Source organism: Myotis myotis, unplaced genomic scaffold, assembly GCF_014108235.1.
Source record: "Myotis myotis isolate mMyoMyo1 unplaced genomic scaffold, mMyoMyo1.p scaffold_m19_p_6, whole genome shotgun sequence".
Classification (NCBI taxonomy): Eukaryota; Metazoa; Chordata; class Mammalia; order Chiroptera; family Vespertilionidae; genus Myotis; species Myotis myotis.
The window spans coordinates 48,580,333-48,607,342 of NW_023416368.1; the positions used below are offsets into that span (position 1 = coordinate 48,580,333).

The 27,010-nt window shown below is 41.1% G+C and overlaps 1 long non-coding RNA gene across 1 annotated transcript in view; it reads right to left on the reverse strand.

The window, feature by feature from the left end:
* Window positions 1–27,010, reverse strand: part of LOC118658858 — a 229,271-nt gene that overhangs the window by 56,940 nt on the left and 145,321 nt on the right. Inside the window, exon 2 of the long non-coding RNA XR_004968381.1 lies at window positions 25,477–25,680. This is a non-coding gene — a long non-coding RNA (uncharacterized LOC118658858). The remainder of the gene's footprint in view (window positions 1–25,476; window positions 25,681–27,010) is intronic.

Genomic DNA, 27,010 nt, shown 5'->3' on the forward strand with positions numbered 1-27,010 from the left:
GGTGCTGGTGATAATGTGGGGACCAGATGGCCGTCCCTGCTCTCACGGAGCTTTCTGCAGACCTATGTGATGGTCAACAAACTGAATGCTCTAGAACCATGGTCGGCAAACTGCGGCTCGCGAGCCACGTGCGGCTCTTTGGCACCTTGAGTGTGGCTCTTCCTAAGCCTTAGGAGTACCCTAATTAAGTTAATAACACTGTACCTACCTATATAGTTTAAGTTTAAAAGATTTGGCTCTCAAAAGAAATTTCAATCGTACTATTGATATTTGGCTCTGTTGACTGATGAGTTTGCCGGCCACTGCTCTAGAATGAAACCAGTAAGGGGCCTGAGAGAACCATGCTGGACAGTGGTCTACAGTGATAAGGGAGGGAGGATGGACACCTCCCCGCCCTCGTGGACAGTCCCTTAGTAGTCCCTAAGCAGCATGATCGGTATCCTGCCTTTAGGTAGTGTTGAGTAAACACACCAGACTTTCACTTACAGCCACAAGGCAGAGGGGCTGCGCTAAGGAGACAAATGCCAGACACATGCAGTACTCAGTACTCAAACACCTCCGCCTGCCCTGAGTCCATCTCTTCATGCTTCCCCCGCCCCCCCCACCCCCGCCCCCCGCCCAAGTTGGGTGCTCTCCCAAAGTCTCCTCGGTACCGCTGCTAATTGGCTTGGCTGGGCATCCCCACCAGGTGAGCAGAGATCCACAGACACATCTACACACCAGCAGGGGCACCACTTGTGTTCTTTCCTGGGCACCTACACAGCACCAGAGAAAATAAATAGAAAACTTCCATTTGTCCAGCTCCTAGTTCATTACCTATGTTGGACCTGCCTGAACAATGTAGAGACGCAAACCAGCACCCCAGCGACGGGCACACATACCGCTTACGAGGGACCCTGGATGCAAAGAAATTGTGCAATTTGAATTACTAAGGTCAAAAATGAATCCACACTGCATATTTATCATCCCCCAAACAACATTCACACCATAAATCAAGCTCTAGCACCTGGTAGAAATGCTTCCAGGTACAAAGTACCTCATTGTTATGTTCCTCGCCCACCAATGGTGTATTTTCTTAACTATAAGGCCAAAGGCAGCAAACCATTCAACTAAATAGGGAAATGCTCTGGATGCAGCAAATAGTCTCTATGCCGCCAAACTCCAATAAAGGCGGGAGGAAATACACTTCTTTTGCCCTCAATACACAGAATGTGCATCAGTTTGAGAAAGGCTGAGGGACCCACTTATAACCTCTCTCACAATGGCAATTGAGCAAACTACCTGCTCTTTGTAGAGAATAACTACATATAAATCTCCTTCAATCAAAATGAGTAATAGTGTTACTTTAATATTTATGTGTGTGCCCAAAGTATACTCAGCCCAATACAATAAATACGATTGTCCCAAACACACAGCAGCGTCTGCTCTGAGGACCTTTACAATCAAACATATAAATAAACCAAGAAGGAAAGCTGCAAATGGAGCCCTGAGCTGGAAACCAGGGTCAGAGGTGGGATGCTTCCATCGGTATGTGGGCTGCCTCTGGCTTCAAACACAGAAGAGAGGAAAAAAAAAAACGAGAAAGGAGACAGTGACCAGGTGGAAAGTGGAGTGCTGTCACTCCCCAGGGCACCATCACGGGCTGATGTCAAGCAGAAACTCCTTCGCAAGGTGACACTAAGCATAGAGACTGTGGCCGAGGGGATTAGTTGCAGGGGATGGTCTCTGAGATAAGAGTGGGTTAGGATCCTGGCTCTCCCAGGTGTGTGATTTGGATGGCGGTTTCTTTATCTGTTAGATCGGGTAACAATAGCATCTATACTAATAAAGGCCTAGGTGCTCCTCGCTCGTGACATCACCACAAGATAGCCACCATAAGATGGCCACCACAAGATGGCTGCGCACACAGCAGAGGCAGGTCCCGGCGGCCGCTCTGCGCAGTGAGGCCTGGGGGTCCCATGGCTCCGCATGGTGCGGAAGAGGCAGGTCCCGGTGGAGGAGGTGAGTCACAGCAGGGGAAGGCAGTTGTGGGCAATCGTGCCAGCAGGGGAGGGCAGTTGGGGGCCACTGGACCAGCAGGAGAGGGCAGTTGTGGACAATCAGGCTGGCAGGGGAGGGCAGTTCTGGGAAATCAGGCCAGAAGGGGAGGGCAGTTGGGGGTGATTTGGCTGGTGGGGAAGCAGTTAGGCATCAATCAGGCTGGCAGGAGAGCAGTTAGGGGGCTATTAGGCTGGCAGGCAGAAGCGGTTATGGCCAATCAGGCAGGCAAGCAGTTAGAAGCCAGCGTTCCTGGATTGTGAGAGGGATGTCCAACTGCCGGTTTAGGTCCGATCCCACAGGGACATCCCCTGAGGGGTCCCAGATTGGAGAGGGTGCAGGCCAGGCTGAGGGACACGCACCCCCGCCCCCCGCCCCGCACGAATTTCGTGCACCGGGCCTCTAGTAATTAAATAAAATATTGAAGAAAGCACAGTGCCCAATGTACCAATAAAGTTCTAAGTAAATCCTATCTATACTTTTTAAAAATATATATATATTTGCCCTCATCTTAAAGACAAAAGGACATGGATGAATGGTGTGCCTGGCACCTGAAAGGCCTTGGCATCATCACTGGGTAAATCTAAAGCTAGTTTTGTCAGAAAAGACAAAAATATTAGACTAACTCATCCTGAAGCTCCCTTCTATCCTTAAAACAATTCCATGCGATTAACATCAGTAAGTTCCTATCTAACTCACATTTCTTACCGAAATGCCAAGCACACATGGGCTCTCTTGTTCTCGATAATCTAAATTCAGTGTTGCCACAAATCAAATTGTCTCCTGAGACACAGCCGACAAATTTAGGCTAGAATGTGGGTGTTTGTCCTGTTCCCAGGAAAGAACTACAAGAAGGGGTCAACCTCCCTTTTCTTATACTTCAACATCAACCCCAAGAAGCACTGGCTCTCTTTGTTCTAAAAGCCACCTGACTTTAGCTCTTCCCCAGGGAGGAGGTGGCAACCATTACCTTCTATCTCTGGAAAAATGCCCCAAGGCCTGGAATTATAAAATTATATCCAATTTACTTTGTGACATTTTCCCAAATCTTGTACCACTGAAATAAAACAATACAATGCTTACTCTCAATAATAAAGATGAGATTGGAAATGCATGAGTAATTACCATAAAAGGAATCACAGAGATGCATCTTTTCTAGGAAAATATTTAACAATGGGGGATTTTTGAAGCCCAGGGTTGTGGTTCTGAGGGGCATACATGCAATTTCAAAATATCTCTTCAATCATATTTTCCTTAATCATCAACGAAATGCCCTCACCCTTTTGATAAGAGCTAGATACTGTTTCATTTCCTTAGTGTTTCACAAGCATTTTGAAATCCTGTAACAAAGGGCAATATGAAATGGATGTATGAGATTTATCTAAAATCCAATTTTGTTTAGCAACAATACTGCTTAGAGAAATCCCCTGTATAAGATCATGTGTGATATGTTCACACGGCAATGCACAGTAGCCACAACAAATGATGTGAGCGATTACTTAAGCTGTGGGTATTAATGTTGTCCCCATATCCCTTTCCTCTGGCTATTTGAGTCCCTTTTGAACATAGCTCATTTCTATGTAATCTACATCCTTTGAATGTGCTGCTTCTCTCGCATATAAATTAAGTTATATTCCCTAAAAGCTAAAGACAGTACACAAACCAAGAGAATACCAACTCTGCATGTCTCCATTGTGCTTATAATAATAAATGTTGATTTTTGTTCCATTTCAGTAACTGCAGAGCAGTTCCAATTTTTGAGATATAATGCAGAAAATATAAATAGTTGTATCATACTGTATTTTATCATAGTGACAAGCTGATTGGATGGCGTGATATTGGTAAAAAAAAACAAACAAAACAAAAAACAAAAAGAAACATGGGTTTAAGTCATAAAATCTGAGTTTCCATCCTGGCCCCATCATTTATTACATGTGTCTGAGACATAGTCCGCTCCCTCCCCTGTAAAATGAGACAGGACAGTCCCCTCAGAGGGTCATTATGAGAATTAAATAAAGGAGAGAGCACCATGCAAATATTAGGTGTGATTCTATCATTTAATCAAGGCCATCTCAAATCCTTTGGAGAAAAGGGTGGAATGATTAATTGAATGGAGGTGATAGCTAGATGATTGATAGATAGATAGATAGATAGATAGATAGATAGATAGATAGATAGAGGCAAAGACAGAGATAGACAGAACTTATTAATAATAATCCCCAGTATATGCGTAACATTTGTCATTACTACCTAAATATCAAAAGTCACAGAGTCTCTGTGTCCAGCTGTGCAACTTGTGGCCTGTGCCAGGGCATCCCTCCAGCTGAGAGGATGGGTGGGAGAATACAGCCCACACTCCGCCCATGAAGAGCAGGTCCTGGCGCAGGGTTGTGTCTTCCTGGAGGTAACGACACCTTTTTCTAATTCTCACAAAGCCTCCTAAGGACTAGCAACAAGCCTGACCAGAATCACTGCACTAAATCCCCAGATGCTTCTGAGAGATACTATTGCCAGACTCTTACAAGTTAGAAAACAGAAACTCAGAAAACTGAAATGAACCATCCAAAGGGCTGAAGCATGAATTAAGGTCTTCCGACACCTAAGCCAATGCAATGTCTAGCACACAGCAAACACCCACGAACAAAGGAACTCCCGAATAAGTGTTCACCAGACTGATAGAAAGCTGGGCATGACAATGCCTCAGCCACAGAGGTTAAACTTCACACCAATAGATCCTGAATCCACAAAAGGGAGAGGTCATGTCAAGAACCTAGAACACAAATCTAGGACAGACAGACACAACCTCCACCACATATTATACAATAACATATCATTCTTTCCATCAAAATGCTATTATAAGTAGAGGAAACAGACCTAAATCAACACAATTAAGTGTTAATAGGAACCATGATAGAAACCCAATCCAATGTCTTTTCCAGTTTTTATCTCTCAACTGACGGCGAATTCAGATAAACACTCTCAAGACAAGATGAAATGGGGCCTGAGACCTGATGGGACTGTAAGTTGGGAGGGTGGCCCTGAGGTATGAGTTTGAGAACTCTTGGTGGTGAATCTGTCAAAGCATACTGGCTGCCAGGGGTGCCCCCGAGGGTAGGCAGCTAGAGCATCTGCCTTCTGCAGGTGGGGCTGAGCATAAAAGACCCCAGGGATGCAATCTGAACAGTGAACAGAGAGTATAAACCTCACTAATAAACAAGGTGCATATTAAAACAAGGCACCATTTTTTACTTATAAAGCTTAGCGCTTAATCCTTAGCTAGTACTGTGAATTATTACAATAATTTTCTTTCCTTTAGTTGAGGACAGGGGTCAGGTACGAACAATGGGAATAGTACTTCTATATGTACTTGGGAGAAATGTACATTTGCACGATTATTTTCATAAAATAACCTGGTGATGTTTATTAAATCCCATAAACTTTGATCCAGTAAAGCCTCTTATAGGCTCAAGAATAAGGAAGTAAGCCAAATTCTGGGAAATCCACATGAACACATATGCATTTCCTATGTACATTAGAATGTCATCCGTGCTTATCTTTAAAAAAAAAAAAAAACTAGGCAAAATATACATATATTCAATGTACCATTTTAACCATTTTTAAGTTACTGTTCAGTGGCATTAACTATATTCACATTGTTATGCAGCCATCACCACCACCCATCATCCATCTCTAGAACTTTTTCATTATTCTCAACATAAACTCCATACCCATTAAACAATAACTCCCCATTCCTCCCTCCCCAAATCCCTGGCAACCACTATTCTATTTTCTGTCCCCATAAATTTGACTATTCTAGGTACTTCATATAAGTGGAATCATACAATATTCATCCTTTCCTATCTGACTTACTTCACTTATAATGTTTCAAGGTTCATCTATACTGTGGCATGTATCAGAATTTCATTCCTTTTTAAGGTTCAATAACATTGTGCTGTGTTGCTATATCACATTTTGTTTATTCATTTCTTCATCAGTGGGCATTTTGGTTGTTTCCATCTTTAGGCTGTTGTGAATAATGCTACCATGAATGCTGGTGTAGAAATATCTGTTCAAATCCCCACTTTCAGTTCTTTTGAGAATGTCCCTAGAGGTGGAATTACTTCAGGGTTTTTTTTTATATATCAATGAAAAATTAGAAGCAATCATTATTAGACAGAATGCTTCTAATTGACATTCTGTCTCCTTTTAGCATGAGGACTCCAGGGACCTCACGACCTGAGAGCAGATCATTTTTCTATGGATGCACTCACTTCTTGCCTACAAAAGACTAATATATAAACCCAAATACAAATTGTATCTTTAAAACAGGAAATTTAACAGCCAAGGGACTTCAATTTTAACCTGTTGACTTAGTGATCATTGAATCGGATCAATAGTATTTGGCTTTGAAAGTCTACTATTTAATGGAATTGATTGTTCTATATGTGGGCTTGGTAGTTGTATGGCTGTTCATGTCACAAAAGCTGTTCATGTCCCAAGACAGATGAAGTTTGCTGACCAGAACTCTCCTGGTCAGAACTGCAACATAATGGCAGGCCTGCCTTGCGACTTTGCTAAACTTCCATCACTGCCCACCTACTTCCTTTTCTGATTGATGTGTTGTTTCTTATGACTCATTTACTTAACTCATAGTAGCTTTATTAAATGCTAATGTAACCAGTTTTGTATTTTACTTCTTGCTTCTGGACCTAAGCAATATTTATATTTGTCATGTTTTGCATTTAACTACAGTCATTTTTATGCTTTTTATGCTTTGATTTTATAGATAATTCCCAGAGATGCAGGAGGTCCTTCTTTTCACTAGTATCTACATTTGAATTACAAAAATAATTTCTAAAGTCAGGAAAGTAAGTAATCCATGTTAGGAAAAGTTCCTTTTTAAATCATGCTTTTAAAAATATAAGCACTTCGGAACTTGTAACAGGGTCCCAGCATGAATCTAAGCTATGTTCTCTTAAAAATTTAGTGTAGCCTGGCTGGTGTGGCTCAGTGTTTGAGCACTGACCCATGAACCAGGAGGTCACAGTTTGATTCCTGGTCAGAGCACAGGCTCAGTCTCCAGTAGGAGGGGTGCAGGAGGCGGCCAGCCGATCATTCTTTCTCATCATTGACGTTTCTATCTCTCTCTCCCTCTCCCTTCCTCTCTGAAATCAATAAAAATATATTTTTTAAAAAATTTAGCATATCTGGACATTGCAAAAGCACTGGTGGAACAGGTTCACAAGGGATCTGTTTTAATGGTGATCAAGATTCTTTCTAGAAAAGAATTCATCCTAATCAGAGACAATGACCCCAGCTAGGAAGGGAGAATTCAATGAGCGCATAGTGAAAGAGCCTGTCACTCAGACTCTTCCTCCAGCCCCTCCCATGGCAGAGTGTGCCGATAGGGGCCAAAATACTTCTTTCTCTGAAGCCTGCATGGGACTCTCTGACTATACAACATCAGCAACACCGGTGCCAGTGGTAGCTAGGTGGTGGCATCAGCAGCTTCATGCACACTGTCACTCAGGGTGCTGACTGCTGGAATGCTCTACATGGTATCAAGCACACGGGTCAGTGCCCTCATTGTATCAGGTGACTTGAACATTGTCCACCTTGAGTGGACACTGGTGACATAGCTGAGCTGGCTGTCTTCAGTAACTGCAGTCATTATTATAGCAAGCCAGGAGAAGATGTTTCTAAAATTTACATAACACAGATATTTCTTAGAGATTTTTATACTATTTACCAAATTTGAGGGGGCTAAACTCTCTGCAGACCAAATGAGAACAGATATACAGAAATAATACTTTGTGACTGTTGTGTATATTGTCCCATACCAATGTAACTATGGCCCAGAAATGTGGCTCACACACCTAAAGTTAAGTTTTAGTTGGATAGAGTCATTTCTCTTATGGAAAATACTTCATTCTTCAATGACAGAAAGCCAACTAATCACTATTGTTCCTATTAAAATCAAGCTACAGCTAGCGTTAAAATGGTTATTTTTACATTTAAAAATATATATACTTTTTAAATGATATCGTAAACACTTATTTCCACCACTCAAAATGAACATTAATATTGTGTCATAAGTGCTTCAAATCCTTATGTTTAAGAAATAAAGCATCACAGTCAAGTATACTGTCCCCTACATTCTCTCCTCCACTACCTTTCCCATACCTCACCCTCCCCCCCACCCACAAGAGGCAATCATCGAAGCAATTTGTAAATACACAACAAATAATGTAACACATTATTCATGGATACACAAATACAAAGCAAAAAAATAAAGATAAGGTATAGATAACATATGGAGGTAGGGTTTTAAAATAAGAGATGGAAGGGGAATGAATGCTTTACTCTTCTTATAAATACTGTCAACTGTAAAGAGCTGGATTCCTTTTGAATTCAAGGAAAAGTAATCAAGGACGGTGAAATACTTTGTAGAAAAGTATATCATAGCCACAATGTCACTCTTCCTTTTCCGTTGAATTCGAGAAAATAATAGAAGAAAGTTGGGAACTGGGAACCAGAGATAAGATCGTGTTTCTTCCTTCCAACAATTCTTCCTTTTCAGAAACTGAAAGAAGAGGAGGCTAGGAGAGACTCACAGGCAACTCTGAGCAGTGGGTAGCTGGAGGTGCCATGACACCAGCCAAGCCTAAATTACCAAGCAAATCCTTGGAAGTAGCTTTTGGTTCCAAGCTAAGAAATTCAAGGTAGGAGAAAAAAAGCACTCTAATTAGGGCCTACATATGTTTGCTTACAATAAATAGTAAACCTATAAAATTGATTTAAAGGCTACCCAGTCTTTCCATAATCTTTCCATAGTCTACCAACTCTGCTTTAAGAGTAACTATAAAAGTTTCATTAAAAGAAATTTAAATAAGATTTTCAATTGAAAAAACAAAAATAATGTACAAATTGGGTATATATGAGGGTTAGATTTCTAATTAAACAAGGATATTAAACCTATTATTTGTCTCTGCTCCTTCCTAAAACTCAACCAATATTAACATTAAAGAATGAAAATATATTAACTCCCAAGTTCTCAGAGCATGGGTGGGAAGAGAGTGCAAGTCTCCCAGGAAGCAAACCAGGGACCACAAGAGGACAGACAAGAGCAGAAGAGAGGCGTCAACAAAGTTCTGGAAGCTAGAAAAGAGGTGAGCTTGTGATAACTGAGTTAATCAGAGAAGGCCGCAAAGTACTCTAGTGAAGGTTGTGGAGATAAAGACAAGAACTAACCTTTCACACCATCGAATTCTAGAAAGATTCAATATTTGGAAGTGCTGAGAGACACGGCTGACTGATAAATGATATCCCCTTTTCTCTCAACTGAGTACATGACCAATTAAGATGTAACTGCAGGAGCCAGACAGGAGGAGATCAAAATGTCACCTGGAATGTGGAATCCTGGATGGGATCCTGGACCAGAAGAAAATCTGTGAAAGAACTGATGAAATTCAATGAAGGTCCATGATATGGTTTATTAGAATATACTAGAGGCCTGTGCAAGAGTAGGCCTTCCTTCCCCCGGCTGCCGGCACTGGCTTCCCCCTGGCACCTGGGACCTTGGCTTGCCTCACAGCCCTGGCTTCGTTCCAAAGGTCATCCATCTGGAAGGACGTCCAGTCTAATTAACATATTACACTTTTATTATTATAGATTATTATAGATTGTGAATCTCCTGCTTAATCTCTGTACTGCAGTTACTGAGACATTGGCATTAGGGGAAGCTGGGGGAAGGGCACAGAGGAACTACCCATAAGTCTAAAACCATTTCAAAATGTAAACATTTTTTTAAAGTTAAATGTCTCCTTTAATACAGATGAAGTTCTTATTAGAAAACATAGCTTATTCTGCCTAAATTAGATACATTTGCCCACTCTACTCCTGAATGAGACAGATTTACACAAGCACTGAAGGGCCACTCAGGTCTCACCAGGGCAGACCCAGGAGGCCCTAAGTGGACCCATGGCCAAAACCCAATGAGAACACATGATCTCTACAGACAGGTAAATCTCAAGTTTAAGGCCTTAGGATCACCTTAAAGCAGTGGTTCTCAACCTTCCTAATGCCGCGACCCTTTAATACAGTTCCTCATGTTGTGGTGAGCCCCAATTTCATTGTTACAAATTGAACATAATTAAAGCATAGTGATTAATCACAAAAACAATATGTAATTATATATGTGTTTTCTGATGGTCTTAGGCGACCCCTGTGAAAGGGTCGTTCGACCCCAAAGGGGTCGCGACCCACAGGTTGAGAACCGCTGCCTTAAAGAAAGGTGAAAAGAAAGGGCTGAGCTGTGCCTGCCCTTCCTTACTGTCCAACTAAGTCACTCCTTGTCACAGAGGGAGAAGTGAAGGAAGGAGAAGAAAGAACCCAGGAGTGTTATTCTAATGCAGACAACCCAGACCTTTTTGGTCAAGATCCTTTCATACTATTAAAAATTATTGAGAACCCAAAGGAGCTGTTGCTCATGTTGGTTATACACAAGGGTGGGAAAAGTAGGTTTACAGTTGTTCGTATGGAATATAATACAATAAGTAATAATAATAATACAAAAAATAAACCCTGTTTCATGTACTCATAACTGTAAACCTACTTTTGCCTATGTTGTATATCAATATTTACCACAAGCTGGTACATTTTAGATTTAGTAATTTATTTAAATAATATTAATAAACTCAGTATATGTTAACATGAATATGTAACATAGTTTACGGAAGATAATTATATATTCCAAAACAAAAACATACAGTGAGAAGAGTAGCTGTGTTGTACATTTTTACAAAGCTTTGTCATGTCTGGCTTAACAAAGACAGCCAGATTCTCAGATCTGCTGCTTCATTTAATCTATTGTAATATCACATCATGTTGTCTCTGGAAAATTCCTCTGTAAGCTCCTAGGACAATGTGAGTGAAAAGGGCAGATAATATCTTAGTAGTATTATAAAAATTCATTTGATCTTTCACAGAGCTGCTCGGAGAACCACTGTTCTAATCAGTGCCCCTCCACCTGCAGTAACAACAAGGTAAGTGTCCCCCAAACAGGAGACACTGGCACCTGTGAAGGCTGGAGGAAGGCTGCATCTCAACCAGAGCAGGAGCAGCTGAAAGTCTGTCTAGGAAGCAATCTAACCCATTCCCCTAAGCCCCCTTCTTAGCTTGTACAATCAGGTGACCATCTCCGTCCATGCCAGCAATTTACTGAGGTAAACCCAGACACGCTCCAGACTCAGGGACACAGGCCAGGGCTGAGGAACGCCCTTCTAAAACAAGGAACAGTGAAATCATGCATAAGGTGAGGTGGAATTCCCCCACCCCCCTGCCCCACTCCGCTCTTAGGATCCTGGCAGCCTAGTTTATTATCCTTCCCCCAACACATACACCCTAAGCAAGAGATTGGGTAATTTTTCTGTGAGGAAACTGAACAACCCAAGAAAAAGACCTATAAATACTGCGAGTTGGGATATCCATCAGTGAAACAGCACCAACCAATTACCCTAAATTAAAGCCCACGTCCTGCCTCTGCACACACAGTTCCAATCAACTTTTGATGCATCACTCTTCAGTGTGAACAGGCAGTCCAAGGTTACTAAGCCAGACTTCTCAGAAAGCAGCCAGTGGGGGAAATGAGACAAAATGATAAAAGTAGAATGATAGGACAAATGTTTTTTAAAAAGAGAATTATCATCAAACAACAAAGGACTTCTTGGAAGTTAAAAATGTAAGAGCAGAAAATTAAAATCGATAGAAGTTTGGAAGATAAAGTTGAGGAAATCTCTCAGAAAGTAGATCAAAGAAAAATTGATAGAAAATAGAAAACATAACACTAAGAAAACCGGAGAACCAATACAGGTTAATTACATAACATATATAACCCCAGAAAGAGATAACTAAGAAAATTATCAAATAAATAAAAATAAAAAGTCACAGAATGCAAGATTCTGAGTTTCCAGATTGAAAGAAACCAACACATACCCAGGGAAAGACATGAGTTATATGAAGAAGAAGAAACACACACGGTGATATGAAACCACAGAATGCAAGGGATAAAGAAAAGAGCCTAAAGGTTTCAAGAACTTTTTCACAAGAACAGGGAACACATGGTAATGGAGATTCAGGATGGCATCAGACTTGACAATGAGAACTTTGAAAACTACCTGAGAATGGAGCAATGCCTTCAAAGTGCTGAAGAATAATAAGATCCACCTAGAATTCAAAGTCCAAACCATCATTCAGGGATGAGGACAGATTAAAGACATGTTCACAAATGCAAAGTCAACCTATTTCAGGATGCTGCAAGAAAATGTAATCCACCAAAAAGAAGTAGTCAACCAAAAAGAAAAATAAACATGGAATGAGAAGATACACTAGCCAGTCTTCGAGATGCACCCAAATGAGCCCCTCCCCCTGGAATTCATACCCTGTACAGCTCCTTCCAACACTGGACAAGGACTGGTCTGTGTGACCCATAGAGACAGCAGAAGTAACAATCTGTCACTCCTGAGATCAGGTGATAAGAGACACTGAGCCTTCCACCTTGGTCGCTGTCTTGTGCACTTTCTTGAGTCACTCACTTTGGGGAGAGCCAGCTGCCATGAAGTGAGCAGCCCTATAAAGAGGTCCATTTGGTGAGGGACTAGATCCTCTGGCCAAGAGGCTCATGGCTATGGTAAGCTTACTAGCAGACCCACCAGCCCCAGTCAGGCCTCAGAAGATTGCAGTCTTGAGAGAAACTCTGAACCAGACCACCCATCTAATAAGCTGTTCCTGGATTCATGACTCACAAAAACTGGGGGGAACGTGGGAAAATAAATATGCATCATTTTAAGCTGCTAAGTTTGGGTTGATGTGTTGTTACACGGCAATGGGCAACTAACACAGAAGAGATCCAAATACGAGAGAAGTGAAAGACATTCCCCAGATTAGGAAGCCCCAGGGCAGTAAGCATGAGGCAATCTTGGAGAACATGCAGTCCAGATGTGAGCAGGAAGACAGAGGGCCCTAGGAAGGACATCTCCCCAAAGCAGTGGAACTGGTAGGTTATTTTACATATTTTATGGAAAATATGTAGAGAAAAGTTGCATTCACTTACTTCAATGAGAATATACATGTGGCTGCATTCACAAACACTTCCATTTTCATTTCCATTTCTGTGTTAACAGGCACACAGAAAGCTATGCAGAATTAAGAATGGAATAATTATTAACTGTAGAAAAAAATTGTTCAAGAAAGAAAATGTAACTAAAGCACATATGTAGCCCAAGTATAAACATTACAGGTATTTATAAAACCATAATAATGTAGACATTGGGCACTGATTTTACCCCAAAATTATAATAATTCTGAGAGTTTGAAGAAATCAAAGGGTGTATAGCAGGGAGAGGGTGTGGCAGGAAGTGCACATTAAGAAAGCTGAAACTTTGCTTCTACAATAGGAATCAATGTGTAAAATGTAAAGATCAAAAGCTGGAGTATATGTGTGTTGAGAAATTCAAATGTTAATACCAGAATAAGAGCTAAAAGAATTGAAAGGGGTTGACACTGGAGAACAGAAATTGAGGATGGGGATGAATGGGGCCACAGAGTGCACTACGATAGCCTAGAGTGCCCTACCATAGCCTTATTATTCTCTTCATCTTAAGAACAAACAACAGACTATGTGTAAAATTAATAAAATAAAAAATGTCTTTAGATATCCAAAATAGAAATGTCAAATGTTTTTCCCCTGGGAGTCAGGACTGGGAATGGTGTTCTGATACTTATTGCTGCGTTACAAACTACCCCAAAGCTTAGTAGCTTAAAACAAAAGGAACCAGGACTTAAAACAATGCAGGGCTTGGTAGGGAAGGTTTGTCTCTGGTCCATGCAGAGGCAGCTGGGATAGCTCACTGGGGTGTAAGCAATGCTCATCCCAGACCTTGTGTCACAGCTATGCAGTGTCTGAGTGCCAGGTCTTAAATTCCCACTCTTTTTGCTCTGCCTCAAGCTCACATTAAAATTCTAATGTGACTTTATTCCTTCATGCTGTTTTGCAAACTTGCTGTCAGCCCCCAGAAATAAGAGAGAAAATCATCAAGATTAAAGAGAGGCCAAGGGCCACGGAACACATCTGGAGCCCGCCTGAAGGGCTCCACGCTGCCTGGAGCTGATGCCTAGACGCCGCAGGAGACTGGAAAAGCATTAGTTATGAGATGGTTCCCGACCCTGAGGTGTTCGGGTTTCCTTTTGGAGTCAGCAGAGATGGGAAATTTACACACTTCAGATGATACTGTAAATGAGGCAGCCATTTCCTGGATTTCTCCTGCGTGTCTTCAAAAAGAAAGAAGAACCACAGTCACCTGGTCTACTCGTCTCTGCAAGACCTAAGTCACATGCTTGAACAGCCAGATGGGGGACAGTGGAGTGTCTGTCGTGATGGTACAGAGGCCTGCCAAAGGGACTCAGGTTCAATCTAAATCTAAATCCGTGATACTGTCCCGAGACAGAAGCTTGGCTCCTTCGTGTCTAAAGTCAAGTGACTGAATCAGGTTGGACAACTTTTAGGATTGGACATAGGTGCCATTTTTAAGGGCTGTGTGTGAGAGCACCCCATGGCTTTGACGCTGGGTAGTGAAGAGGAAAACAGTAGCGCTCCAGGGGGAATGGCGCTTTCTTACTGAGAAAAGAGCTCATTTCAAAACAATTTTACTTCCTGTGAATTATGATTTCAAAAACTAGGGTTATTTTCTTTTCACTCTGCTTTGCTTTTTGCTTTTGTCTGCAGTTCTGCTATAGTAACAGTATAGGATGGAAATGAGGCCAGAGCTTCTCTATTCCCTATATAAGTCATGATTAGCAGTTATAACTGGGAAGAAGACAACAAGGAGACAGGTAATATCAAGACCTTTTCATAGACTTACTAACATTCTTTCTGTCAAAGATGATTATATATAATGAAATGACAAAAAGAAAAAAATTATAAGAAGACCATTTGTTTAAGCCTCATCTTTGGTTTACCTTCCTTTATTCAGATCCTGTGAGCTATCTACTCTTTTATAAATGTATTTAAAAATTAAAAGGGCATTGCTAACCTAAAATTTCTAAATATACAAGGAGATGTATAATACATAAATTAATTAATCAAGAGTTGCCATTAGGTTACAGAAGACAAAAAGAAATTTCTAGCAAGAAACTGCTTGAGTTCTGTATCATTTGTCTAATCAGAAAATATTGATTGAGGAAGTATGTTTCAGGCACTGTGCTAGGCTCTGGGGGACATAGCAGTGTTCTTGATGTCTACTGAGTTAAATGTAGTATCCCAAAATTTAGTGACTTAAAAAATAACAACTATTTTATTATTATGTCACATAGTTCTGAAGGTTGACTAGGGTAATCTAGGCAGTTGTTTCTTGGGGTCTCTGATACAATTGACATCAGATGGTGACTGGGACCTAGAGTCATCACAAAGCCTTGCTTAATCACATGGCTGCAATCAGTGCTGAAGTTCAGCTGGGCCGTCACTATAACAATTAAACGCAGCCTCTTCTTGTAGCCTGGGGTCCCTGAGAGTATAACAGCTGGTTACAAGACTGGGATCCCAAGAGGACCAAGAGGAAGCTATATAGACTTTATGACTTATCCTTGGAAATCACACTGCATCACTCTGCCAACAACCCCAGACCTGCCAAGATTCAAAGAGAGGAAGCACAGGCCCTCCGCCCCCATCTCTCAACATGGAAGTGTCAATGTCACATTCAAGGGGACATCTTGGAAAATTCAATCTGCCATGAGAAGTGAACAAAAATACAAAGTCTCTGCTTTCATGCACATGTTGAGGGGCAGGAGAGCCTGGAAACAAACAGACCAAGATACAAATATAGGAAATATCAGGTGATGATAACGTCTATGAGAAAGAATAAGGGAAAGGAAGGGGTATTGAGGGTATTATCTTTTTTGCAGAATGATCACAAAGGCTTCTCTGATGAGGGGCCATTTAAGTAGAGATTCTGGAGCAACAGAGCAATGGATCCATGCAGATAGTGGCGCCAGAACATCCCAGTGGAAGAAACAAGTACAAAGATCACAAGGAGAGAGAGTACTCTCTGGGAATGACAAGAGAACCAATGTGCTTGGAGCAGTGGCAAAGACTCAAAAAGAGGGCAGAGAGGTTGCTGGGGACCAATCTCACAGGGCCTTTGGCCATGGCGATGCCCATGGACTTTACTTGGAGTGAAATGAGAAGCCATGAATGGTTTTTAGTAGGAAAATGGCAAAAACTGACTTGCATTTTAATAGGATAACTCTGGCTACTGCGTAACAAATAGAAACACAGCAGCCAGATCTAGGGTGACAGTGGGAGAGCAGTTGAGACTTGCAGTCATCCAGGTGTGAGGTGATGGTATCTTGGACAAGGTATTAGCAGTGAAGGTGGTGAGAGGTAGGCAGGTTCTGATGCTAAAAATATCTAACACCTTTTTAAATATATATATGTATGTACATATATATGTGTGTGTTTTTATTGATTTTACAGAGAGAGAAAAGAAGGGATAGAGAAACATTGATGTGAGAAACACCGATCAGCTGCCTCCTGCACACCCCGTGGTGGGATCAAACTCATAACCCAGGCACGTGCCCTAACCAGGAATGGAGCCAGTAACCTTTCAGTTCCTGGGACAACCATTCAACCAACTGAGCCACTCCAGCCAGACTCTAACACCTTTTTTTTTTTAACATTCAGATAATGTCATATTTATTTATCTAAATATTAAAACCTGGGCTTAAATAATAAATGTTGAAGGATAAAAATGCATCAATTATCACGAGCAAATTTTCTTTTAACATAGCATTATGTGTTATCTCAAGCACCTTGGGAAGCTTTTCCTTCCACAACTTAATATTTTTCCCTCTTGTGACACAGTCTAGTCCACATATCCAACGTAAAATGCAAAATTAAGGCTATCATCACTTAGGCCAAAAAAATTTGACTGAAAAATCTAGGCAATAGAAGAAAAATGTTTTAGGGGTCCATGTGATCTAAGAAATTACCTGAAATTTCCACTTCCCTTTACATATGCAGATAACAGTGGCAGCTGGATGAGACTCATGGGTAAGAAAAGTGTTGCCCCTGTGAGGTAAATGGCTTCTTGTAGGATGAGGAAGTAAGTCGCTCTTCAGGGTTCTAGGTGCCCTAAAGGAGGTCACTGCCTCCCACACATTAGATGACTATTCCCACGGAGTTTTACGTTCATGCCGGCTCATTGACCACATGGTCAGGATGTTTAGGCAGCTCTCAATAGATTATGGGTTATTTCCTTATTGTGTTTGCTAAATGGTGAAGTGTCTAATCATTTGTATCAGGTAGGGAAATTTTATGAGGTCTCTCTGGCCTAGCCAAACCCCCAAACAGGATTCACCATTTATTCCCTTACGCCCTGAGTTAGTTGAACCAATTAAGGAGTACATAATAAGCCAATTACTTGTTCCCTACTTTTTCTAATGAGTGCATAAGATGTGCCTGCTCAAATTACAGCTCACTTGATGAGATTCTTCACTATGCTACCACTACACTCTGGCATTATTTCATTTCTTTCGGTATCAACGGCATCCATCTAGTAGCAGAAATTCTCCTTTGAGAGTCCATAGGAATTGAGCCTATCCTCGCAAGATAATCATTCACCCTTCAAGTCCAGCAGCAGGACCAGCAGTCTGACTGCTGCAACATGGCCCCTCAGCAAAACTAAGTGGAAGCCAAACCACACCCTGAAGATGAGGCACTTCCTTGGGGAATCAGCTGACACTCAGATAGAAGGGCTGTGGGTCCCGTATTTCCAAACCTACACTACTGTCTTGCAGCCACCAGGGATTCATCACTGTGTTCTGTGAGGCTCTTTCGCAGGGATCCATCCACCAAGATCAAGCACACAAAATGAGCAAAACCCATCTGAGATCAAGAATCTATCCCTGCATTAGGGGGAAACAGAAACTCCTGAGTTATCGTAAGGCAGACAGCTCTAGGATCCAAAGAGAGAGCAACAATCTTAAACAGACAAACAAACAAAAAAACCCACAGAATGGAATTAGAAAATTTTGTAACTTTGTCAACATTAATTTTCACCAGATAACTCATTAAATCACTATAAAAGTCAAGGCATATGGTCGGATATGACAGTTTAAATTCCAGAAAGAGTTGCAAGTCAAGTTAAATTCATAATACATAATGGAGTCTGGTGTCTCATCCATGAATTATAACATTTTTATTACATCTCAACTGTAAATTACCAACTTGTTCCTGTCTTTCCAATTTCTTGATTAAATGGGGGGCTGTTAGGCATTATGAAAATATATTATGGTAAAGGGTGACTCCAGCATTTGTCTCCATTATTTCAATATCCTTACTTAAAGCTTCATCGCTAGAGTAGCTGCCCCAAACGGAATTGTTGATTTGGCGCTGCTAGCAGCAGGAATTAAATAAAAAAATAAAAATTGGCCCAAAAGGCCCATGTTCCCTAGTCATTATCTTGCTGTGTCTCATCACATCCTTCTCTAATATTTGTGTGCCTTCAAAACTTTGGGTGTCCATTTTGATCACTTTAGTTTCTTCTCTTCAAAGTTATTCTTGCTTTACAGTCCTTATTCCCATGGGTCCAATTCAAGGGTATTTTATTCTGTGTCTTACAGTGGTAATGGGACAATAACTTGTACCCATCAAGTTTCCCCATAAAATGGTTTAATGTCTTGAAGCAGTGGCAGTTTGTCAGCTAGGGGAGTGAATGAGGTAGATATCATTTCAGTTATCAGAGACTCACAGTACATTAGTTCCTTCTAAGGAAGCTACTTAAAAAATCACCTCTTTTAGAAGCTTAGATTCTAAAACTGAAAGATATAAATATTTTGAAATATATATAAGTACCTACGTATTAATCAATGCAATAATTTTATTTGTATTTATATTTATTTTAGATTAAAGTGCTTTATTAATTTTTTCTAGTAGCAAATACATGTTCATTATAGAAATTTTTGAAAAATATAAAGTCCTAAAAAAAGGAAAGCAATAATCATTCATAATCCTAATACCCAAAGATACGGAGTGGTAATATTTTACAGTTTCCACAATTAATTCTGGTTTATGTTTTCAATTCAGCATAAAAGATAAAAAAAAAATAGTGTATTACAGAATTTTTCTCAAGGAAAAAAATCATTTTTGTTTAGGAACATATTTAAATAGACATGTTTGATTATAATCTTAAAGTTCATAAGGCTTAGCTTGAATCTTCTAAGATAAGACAAAGAATATCTAACAATATTCTGTCCCAAAATGGATATGAATCATAACCTTTAATTGCTCTGAAAGGAGGAATTAAAGGCATGGTAGAAGAAATAACCAGTAATTTTTAAGGCAGGTCTATCTGAAGAGTAGACTAGGAATGTCTAACATGTTTTTAACAAAAACAATAAATACAGACCCTCTGACTCTCTGGGTCAACCACCAGCAACCCTCATATCTTCAATAAAGTCTGCAATACATAGCACCTTAAATTGGTGGGATTGGGGGGAGAAAGACATTGGATAAGGGCAATATGCAGCAGGACAACATCATGGGAGGGGGGTGGGGTCGGGGGACAGTATCCAAGAGAGCAAAATGCAGGCTGGAAATCAGATATGGATCCAAAGTAAGAACTCACAACCAGCAGTGATTCTAAAATAAGCCATTTCCTAGGAATCCTAGAGATAATGGAAGAAACATTGAATTTCCCACTTGAATGGGTATATAAACCAAATGTTATTTAAATATCAAAGACAGATGACCCCCAGCAAGCTGGAAGTTTTAGACCTAATATCCGAGTTATGCTTTTAAGAAAATACTGGATGGTAATGGTGATGATGACGATGACAATGCAGTTTACATAAAGGTGGATATGGTGAAGACTATGGGAGTGTTCAAAATAGTCAATCAAGTAGCCAAATGAAATGCCAATATTTGCCAAACACTTCTAGGCACAGTTCACACAATCCTGATGGCATCCAGTTTTCAGATCTGGTCCCATTAGTAGCTTCTGAGCCCCCTCTTCCTATCCACAGCTACCTCTCTGCAGGATCGTGGCACTAATTACATGGTCATGAGGGAGGAGTGCAGAAGGCAGTAGAGAATGGTACTGCCTAAGGATGAAACCATTTGCATTACTACCATGTGCTTGGCCTTGAGAACAGGCAAACGGACAAAGGAATAAACCTCTAGTTCACAAATAAAACCACAAAGCCGGTGCCAACTGCAGTTCAGTGATCCAGTGAAGGAGAATCAAGCTCAGTCTGGGACTCCAGAGGAGGATCGGATTATGAGCTAAAAGGAAGACCGTGTCTCAGTTTGTCAGGAAATGGAGGGCCGGTGTAAATTCTTGATGATAATAAGAAGAATGGTGCTAGAAAGATCAGTTTTATCTAGTTGGAAGGATAAAATATAGTAGAGAGAACAGAGAGAAGGTTGCTACAGTAACCCAAGTTCAAAACGATGAGGGATGTGACTAAATGGGCTTGGTAGTACCATCTTCATGTGTGAAAATGGCTATATTTACTAGGTGCCTGAGAGCAATTATACAAAGGAAGAGGAATTTAAGTGCCTGCTTCTGTTTTATTGTTTAAAATTCCAATGGATTGACAAGACTAATAGACCTCATAGCACAAGGGTGAGTGGAGAGAAGAGGGAGATAGTGGGGAGCTATGTGGAATAAAGAGGTTAAGTAGAGAAACAAGCAAACCTAGTGAACTCATTTTTTTAATATATTTTTTATTTATTTCAGAGAGGAAGAACGAGGGGGAGAGAGATAGAAACATCAATGATAGGAGAGAATCATTGATTGGCTGCCTCCTGCACACCCCACACAGAGGATCGAGCCCATAACCCAGGCATGTGCCCTGGCCAGGAATTGAACTGTGATCTCCTGGTTCATAGGTCAATACTAAACCACTGAACCATACTAGCTAAGCTGGATTCATTTCTTATGACTACTATAATAAATTATCACAAACCTAGTGGCTTGAATAACATAGACTTATTACCTTACAGATCTGGAAGTACATAAACAGTATCCTATCTTTGCTCATTGGCCAGAACATTGTCATGTGGTCACACTTAGCAGGGAAATGCCCCGACTGGGATCGAACCCACAACCTAGGTATGTGCCCCAACTGGGAACCAAATCCACAACCTTTTGGTGCATGGGACAGTGCTCCAATCAACTCAGCCACCAGGCCAGAGCAGGAAGTTTTTTAATGGAGAAATGTCATTGGTTCACAATCAAGCACCAAGGATGTGGAAAAGAAGGGAGAGAAAAGAGAGAAGGAGGGGGTAAGCATTTCCTCCTGGAAAGCAAGTATCTTGATATTTCATAGCATTTATCAGAGACTATTTCCTGGTGAGGTAGTGGCATGTTCTTCCGTGGAGACATTTACAGATTTTCAATTACAATCAAGTGGTTGAAAATGTTTTATAACTTCTCTTCTACTAGAAAGCAAGGAAAGGGACAAGAAAGTCTCCCAAGATGCCACTTAATCCAAATCTGTGCTTCTGGAATATTGGGTTTCTATCTCCTTAGAACAACCTAGGAAAGTATCCCTGGCAATAACCTAGAGTATCTAATTATAGAAATGAGACCAAGAATTTAAAAAATGCCAGGTATTTAAAAATAAAGATATGAAATATTATTAGGGGAACATCAGAATTATGAGTGGCTTAATATAATGTCATTTTGTGTTCCAGCGATAAGCTTAGAGTCAATATTACCTGTAATCAGTCAAATTCTAAACATGGGTTTCCTCCAAAGAACAGGTAAATACAAGATGGAAGTGTTTTTTTAATCACAAAATCTTTCAAGAATCTAGCCACTTAAGAGAGAATATTATCCTGCCAAATATTCAGGGAAGATTATGTAATTGAAAGGAAAAATGTAGATGTGTGAGTGTAAGATTGTGTATGTGAGAGAGAGAGAGAGAGAAAGAGAGAGAGAGAGAGAGAGAGAGAGAGAGAGAGAGAGAGAGAGAGAGAGAGAGAGAACAGGTGGTCAAGGGAGAGAATTGGGAGAAGGGAGTAATACAAAGAAACAGAAGTGCTTTTTTAAAGTAAAACTAAAAAACACTGCAGAAATTATTGAGAGTAGTGGTAATTGGCTGACCCAGAAAGATATCTGGTTAGCAAATATGACTACATAAGAACACACTGTGAAATTATTTAACTTGTTAATAGTGTCAGAAAAGAGAGGCTCTTGGCTGGCTCTTTGCTATGAGGCTTATCTCTTGTTTCTGAGCTCTTCCTGCAGCCACTGCTCCCACTCCTCTCTGATCTGCAGTCTTCCTTTTCCACCGTTGGCTCCAAATCCCGGTTTTCCCACTTCTCTTTGTCCAAGAACCTGCACGGAAGTCCTGCAATCTCCTGTGTACCTGCCCAGACTGAATATGTACAAGTGGTTCCCTCCCATCATTCCATATAATTTATGAAAAGGAACTTTGTGAAAGTTTAAATGTAGTCTGTGCCATATTCTATTTAATTCAATAAATATTTATTGAGTGCCTGCCTGGAATTGTGCTATGCACCACATGGAATAAAAAAGAAATATATAGCACAGTCCCTCCTGTCAGAAAGTTTGCAATATTCCTGGGAATAAAACTTGAATGCTGAAGTAATTACAGGAGGCAAGATAGTATAGAGCAAAGCGATAAAATTATGTAACCAAGACCAAAATATAAGGTGCAGACAACATTATGTTTGGTCAGGGCAGGCAGGATGGAGCTATGGGGAATAGTTCATAGAGGATATGAAACTTCAGCGTGTCCTTGAGAGATGCATGGATTCGGCTGGGTGCAGCAGCAGAGGACACTTCAGGCAGTGGAAAGAGTGTGAGTAAAATCAGAGAGAGGAACAGCAGGCATGATGTGTAAGAGGAAATGTGAAGAGGCCAGCCTGACTGCAGAGAAGGGGAATGGAGGTCGCAGAGCTGTGTTTAAAAAAAAAAAAACAGATGGAAAGAATATAATGAAACCCCAGAAAGCCTTGAAGGGCACAGTAACAATTTTGGACTTGAACCGTATGCTCTTAATCTCTCTCTATGGCTTCCTTGATGTTGATTCTTTCACTGTCATCAGACAAGTCATTCATCGGCAGCCAGCATGACATGTTGAGAAGAACCCGGGCTATAGAGTGAGAAAGCTCTGATTCTGCCTCATACGTGATCTTAGCAAAGTCATTTAATTGCTCGAACTTCAGTTTCCACAACTGCAAAAATGGGGAGGTCAATGCCCATAATTTAGGGTTGTTGTGAAAAGGGAGATGATGTGTATAATGTACCTTGTGAGGACAAACAGACGGAATCCTTTATGAGTTTCATTCCTTCAGTGACTATATGTTGAATGTCTACAGTGTACCAAACACTGTGTTCAGCACTAAGGAAGTAAAAACAAGATCACGCAGTGCTTATTCTCAAGACATGAATAGATGCAGTTTAAACCAATGGAAAGAACAGCAGCTTAGGGTCACATAAACTTGGAGTTGAAGCTCATTCCCACCATTTACTAGGTGCATGAACATAGGGATGCTATTTACTCAGTCTAAGCCTCAGTTTCATCATCCACATAACTGGTCTAATATTATTTACCTCATAGGCTGATTTTAGAATGAAATATAAATATGATTTTTTAAAAAGGTAATATAATGCCTGGCAATTGCAGGCATTCAATAAATGGTATTTGTTTTATAGTGGGAAAGCAGGCATGAAAAATAATCTGATAATAAGAAGCAAATAACTGAAGGAGGGAGAAGTTTTCACAGGTGACAAAGTCCCTGCACTGAAATTTAAATAATGAGTAGGATTGGCCGAGTGAGCATGTATTGAGAGAACATTCCTGGAAGAGGAAAGAGCATGTGAAAAGGTACAGGAACATTAAAGAGACTGGCACCTTCTAGGACATGCCGGTAATTCTGTATTGCTAGAGCTTAAGTCCAAGGCAGAGAGTCCAGGAGATGCAAGTGGTCAGATAGTCAAGAGCCAAATTCTGAAGCCTCTGGAATGTCACAGGAAGAGGTAGATCCTATCCAATAGGCAATGGGAGTCACTGTTAACTGTTGAGTAGTAAAGTGACATGATCAGCTCTGTATAGCATAAAGGGGGAGGGACAGGAAGAGCATTCAGGAGGCGATTGAACAAGTCCAGGTGAAACAAAGAGATGAAGAAGATGAAATACCCCAGCCAGCATGGCTCAGTGGTTGAGCATTGACCTATGAACATGGAGGTCACGGTTCAATTCCTGGTCAGGGCACATACCCGGGTTGCGAGAGCTCCATCCCCAGTGTGGGGCGTGCAGAAGGCAGCTGATCAATGATTCTTTCTCATCATTGATGTTTCTATCTCTCTCTCTCCCTCTCCCTCTCTGAAACCAATAAAAACATATAAAAACATATATTTTTAATAAAAGATGAAAAGAGAAGATGAAATTATTATTGAAGATATTTAGGAGTTGCTTCCAACAGAATTTGGTTTTGATTGGATTTCAGAGGAGGGTAAAGATGAGAAAAGAAACAAGGATGCCTCTCCCATTCTTGCTGGAAGGTGACGCATTTCTTGAGATTGACAAAACAGTTGGGAAGCAGGTTTAGAGTAAAGATGTAATCTCTTGTCTGGGACATAATGAATTTGAGAAGCCTGTACAACATCCAAGTAGAGATGTAGACATATCGTTCTGGAATAGATAGTGGCAGACTGAGGAGGCTGCTGATGTAACCCTGGGCATTGCTGGCCTGCATGGATGCAGGTTAACCAAGAGAACAGACTCCCAGGAGGGACAAGAACAGAAGAGGCAGCACTCAAGTCAGGCCATCCCTACCTCGCCCCAATAATTGAGCCGCTCAAGCAGGCAGCGCTCAAATCCTTTAAGAACAAAAAAATAAAGCTCAGAAGTAGAGGATGCTCAGGTATGCCCAAGGTCAAAGAAACCCGTCTTCTGGCCCAGCTTTTCTCTGCCTAATGTAAGTTTCATCTGTCTAAAAGAAATGCGAGGGAGTGCATGGAGAGCAGCTCTTGGATATGGAGGACTGCGTAAAGGATGACAATTATAAACACACTGTCTCTAGAAAAGCACTTCATTTACAAAGCAGATTTGACAGCTCACGTGGCTTTTTGGCGGAGCGATCCTGCCCGGCCCCTGTGCGACCTGGTGAGCTTCGATTACAGCTTTGATGCTAGCTCCACTACAGAGACCCCCTAAAAGGGGAGTGATAAATGAGGTCCTGTCAGGCTTCATTCCCTGGGTGGCCTTGAATCTCTGCTGTTATCTGTTACCCTGCCAGTGCTGACAGTGATGAACACAAGGCAGGCAGCTAACGACACCCCAATTCATTACCAAAAAGGAGGGGGAGCAGAAATAAAGGAAGGTGACTGCCGGGTAGGAAGCTTCACTCACGTCAGTGCCGTCTTCCTCCTACAGGTCTGAGCGGTGAAGAAATGATGGCGCCCATTTGTCTCAAACAAGAGCTCTAATGATAGTCGGAAGGAGTCACGAGGAAGCTGTACACGGGCCTCCTCGTGGTGAAGCTCTTCTTGAGACTTACAAATACAAGAAAAAATATTTCCAGGATCTGATTTTTTTTTTCAGTCCACTCTTGCTCTAGAAAAAAAAAACAAAGGCACATAAAGTCATCAGTCTATACTGCTTGCCTATGCTAAATTGTTATTCATTCCAGAAGAGTACACAGTTTCTCTCTGTAAGATTATATTAAGCCTGTAACTCTGCAATAGCAAACATTTTAGGCAGACCTGGCCATTGCTTCCCATAATGGACATTTATATCTTTAAGTGGTATCTGGTTCCTCCCTAAGCAATATTTCACCAAGATTTTTGTTTCAACTAGTTTTTTTCTGACCTCATGGGAAATAAAAGCTTCTGCTTCATAGTTGCCTTTTCATATTAATAGGACTTCCTGTGATACCTGAAGACACTGTGCCCAATCAATAAATACCTCTCGAATTTAATGCCCAGGGAAGACACAATTTTCCAGCTTAATCCAGGGTATTAATCAGAGCACTGGTTCTGTGGGACATTAAGAGGAAGGAAGTCTTAAAAAATAAAAAATAAAAAGGAAGGCAAGCCCTGGCCTGTTTTGCTCAGTGATTAGAGTGTGGGCCTGGGCCAAACGGTCTCAGGTTCAATTCCCAGGCAAGGGCATGTACCTTGGTTGCAGATTCAATCCCTGGCCCCTGTAGGGGCACATGCAGGAGGCAACCAGTAGATGTGTCTCTCTCACATCCATGTCTCTCTCTCTTTCTTCCCTCCCTCCTCTCTCCCTCCCTTTCATTCTATCTCTAAAGATCAATGGAAGAATATCCTTGGGTGAAGATTTAAAAAAATGGGAAGGTAGTGGGAAGGGCCATGGTTAAATAGACTTGAGAAACCCTGGGTTTATTCCTTTCCTACAGATTTCTTTTCCTACAGGACTTTTTCAGTCTTTATAATACTAATGTGCATTTTTACTTCCCTGAAGCAAATATAATCTACTAGGGGCCTGGTGCATGACATTCGTGCACAGGGGCGGGGAGTGGGGGGGGGGGGGGGAGAGGACAGTCCCTCAGACAGGCCTGCACCCTCTCACAGTCTGGGACCCCTCAGACTGTGAGGGGCATAATATGCTAATTAAACCAGATGTCCTTCCAAACCCAATCCTTCCTTCCAGACAAAGCCACAGCCAGTGGAGGCCAAGGCAGAGGCAGCAGAGGGCCCCGGGAACAGCAACGGCGGGGAGAGGCTGGGGCCAAGGCCCTTGAATGAATTTCATGCATTGGGCTTCTAGTGAGTTAATAAAGATGCTGAAGCAGAAAGGCAATGATCTTAAATTTGAGACAAAAAATGATGGCATAATTATGCATGGATTTTTATCCTTGCTTTTTAAATATTTTTTTTTCTTTAAAAAGTAGCATAAAGACCTTACCATTGATTTTGAA